Raw genomic sequence first — 3400 nt, 5'->3', positions numbered from 1 at the left:
TATTGACCCCAAGCAAGATCCATTCTAGTAAAGTTACTGGACATTAAAGAAAAAGAATTCTTTGAGCATTCCATAACACAAAGTGACATAAGGGAGAAAAAATAAAACTATATTATACTTTTGACAATAATGCTTCATGCCAGAAAAAACATCGTGTCACATATTTAAGATAGTCAAGGAAAGAAAAAAGTAGGCAAACAACATTATATTCAACAAAACTGACTTTCAAGTCCAAAGGACAGAAACAAACTGTTATCAGGACACTGAAACTCAGGAACTATTGTTCCCACAAGCCTTTTCTAAGGAATTGACTAGGGAGAGCTTTAGACAACCAAATGAGAGAGGCATTGACATAGGATTAATATGAACATTATTAAATATAGTCATTTGTACAACCAGAACTACCAAGGGATAAAAAGAAGTGAGCAGAGGGGTGCCTGGGTAGCTCAGTTGATTAAGCATCCAACTTTTGATTTTTGACTCAGATCATGATCTCAGGGTCATGGGATCAAGCCTTGCATCAGGCTCTGTCCTCAGTAGGGAGTCCACTCGAGATTCTCAATCTCTCCCTCTGCCCCTCAACCCATTCTCTCCCAAATAAATTAATTAATGTTTTTTTTTTTAAAAAAAGCAAGCAGAGCATGCAATGACTATGTTCTGACCATCAATACAATATACTACAATCATGGGAGAAGAATCAGGAGGGTAGGTGTTAACTAGAAATGTTAACTAGTTAGAGTAATCATGTTACTGTGACAGTATTGGTGTTATTATATTAAAACTATTGTACATGTAATGAAGGATAAATCAAATGAGCAACTTTGGGATGTTCTAATTCCATCATCCTCTGCAACCTAGAGAGCCAAAATTCTCAGTATAAGGAAAAAAATACTGATGTGAGATAGAAGAACTAAATTTAAGTTTGAGCTTCTTAAAGATATGGCTTATTCCAGAGTTCCTAAACAGGAAATTATAAAATGAGCCTGAAATAGTCTGCCCTTAAAAAATATCAAGCAAGCTACCAAAGACTAATGGGGATATATGCAAAAAATTCCAGAGCCAAATTGAAGAGGTTCCCACTGTCAAGAATAGGAAGATGTGCATTTCAATAGGGATAATTGCCATAGACTGGACTCTTAACTTAGAGCCAGGGGTTCAAAATGATATTTAGGAAAAACTAACTTCTCAATCTCAGAGACTAACAGAGAATGAATTCATTATCTTGCAAACTGACAAGCAAGGATAGTCAAGTGTTTATCCTGCCTCTCCTCTCTGAGCCCTCAAAACCCTAAGGTAATCAAATAGATGAAGGAAAATGTGTCCTTTGTAAGAGCTCAGTTCATAAATAAATGCTCTTCCCTACGTATTTGGATGGCTCACCCCCTCACTTCCTTCAATCTCTGCTCAAATGTTATCTTTACAGTGAGACATTCCTGTAACATCTCTTTTTGAATTGCAAATCCACCTCCCTAGACTTTTGCTCTTTCCCTGGGAAAGAGATTTTGTTTGTATGTTTGGTTGGTTGGTTGTTTGGTTGGTGGTAGTTGGTTGGTTGGTTGGTTGGTTAGTAGGTTGGTAAGTTGGTTGGTTGTCAGTTGTTTGATTGGTTAGTGGGTTGCCTGGTTAGTTGGATGGTTTACTGCTCTATCTCCAGCACCTGCCCCACTAACTATTTGCTGAATAAATAAATTATTTAAATAAAGAATGACATATTGACTATCCTCTAAATTCAGCTGCCATCATGGTAAGAAGGGGAAAGGGTAAAAGGAGAAACACTGGGAGACTAAACACTTACCCAAAGCAGAATAAATTAATAAGAGGATGCTTTAAACCAGAAAAGATGGATATAATTATCTCCTGAGTTTATGTATACCCCCTGTGCCATGTCCAACCTCCAAGTGTCCCATCAGTGGGAGGGAAGTTCCTGGCAAAGTTTAAAGGAGTTATGGAAAATAAAGAAGCTACATTTGTTGCATACCAGAATTGTTGACCCCTCAACCTAATATATTATTTAAAATTAAGAAATATTGGGGTGTGTGAGTGGCTCAGTCAGCTAAGTATCGGACTCCTGATTTCAGCTCATATCATGATCTCAGCATTGTGAGATTGAGCCCTGTGTTGGGCTCTGTGCTAAGTGTGGAGCCTGCTTAAGATTCTCTTTCTCAGGCATCTGGGTGCCTCAGTGGTTGAGCATTTCTCTTCAGCTCGGGTCATGATCCCCAGGGTCCTGGGATCCTCCTGCAGGGAACCTGCTTCTCCCTCTGCCTATGTCTCTGCTTCTCTCTGTGTGTCTCCCATGAATAAATAAATTAAAATCTTTTAAAAAATAAAAATAAAAGATTTTCTCTCTCCCTCTGCCCCTCCCCCTGCCACCTCCCCTCCTCTCTTTTTTCCTCAAGAAGAAGGAGGAGGAGGAGGAGGAGGAGGAGGAGGAGGAGAAATAATGAGGAAAATGGAACAGAGCTAATAAGTGGTGGGGCAGGGTCTAACTCGGGGTTTGGAGGTGCTTCCTTTTTCCCTGCGTGAACGGTGTTTCATGCACGTGTCTACCATGAGCAGACACAAGCAATACATTCCCATCCTGACCCTGTGGAAAGACTTGAGAGACGCCGAGGGTAGCAGAGGTAGAAGCTTCTGTCAGATTATAGAGAGGGTTTCATGCTAACCACTTTGGGCTGGGCAAGTTTGACAAAGAATCTTCTCTACTTAAACCTACTTAGACCTTTTTCAAGGCTCCGGTACAGGGGCTGGCACAGATAAGCAACGGTAGTTACGAGATCCTGCCTTCCCTAAGGCAGCTGTGAATGGTGCAAAAGCCAAGTGATTTCAGGGACTGTTGTCTCCCTCTTTCCTGCTTTCCCTGTCCTCCCCCAGTCACCTCACACACCAGACCTCCTCCCCCCACCCCTGGAGCTGACCAAGGAGTAGAGGTCTGGGGGCACCAACAGAAAAATTTGGAAGTTACACTTGGCACCTAAGTTCTGGCACGTGCTACTGGAGAAGATATCTGGCTGGGTGCTGGTTCTCCTTTTCTAAGGATTTAGAAAATAAAGAGGCTATGTGTGTTGCATTAAATTTCAGTGTGTTCCATGTTGAGCCTTCAACCTGACTTATTATTCTAAACTGAAGGATGAGACATTAAAACTCAGAGGAGCCAAGTGGTTTGCTGGAGATGTCACAGAGCTAGTAAATGGTGGGGTAGGTCCCTCCCAGGATTTGGGGGCTCTTCCCTCTTCCCTGGATGAGTAGCATTTCACATTGGCACCTGCCATGGCGTTGGGGTATCCGGGTTGAGACCCCCTCCCATGCCATGCCTCCCCCCTGAAGATTCCTAGGTTACCTGAAGTGACCTGGGACAAAAGCACCAGCGCAGCCAAAGTCAGCAAAAAAGCCTTCATAT

Source organism: Vulpes vulpes, chromosome 14 (genome assembly GCF_048418805.1).
Source record: "Vulpes vulpes isolate BD-2025 chromosome 14, VulVul3, whole genome shotgun sequence".
Classification (NCBI taxonomy): domain Eukaryota; kingdom Metazoa; phylum Chordata; class Mammalia; order Carnivora; family Canidae; genus Vulpes; species Vulpes vulpes.
The sequence above is the reverse complement of the archived record's forward strand: the minus strand, read 5'-3'. Positions refer to the sequence as shown.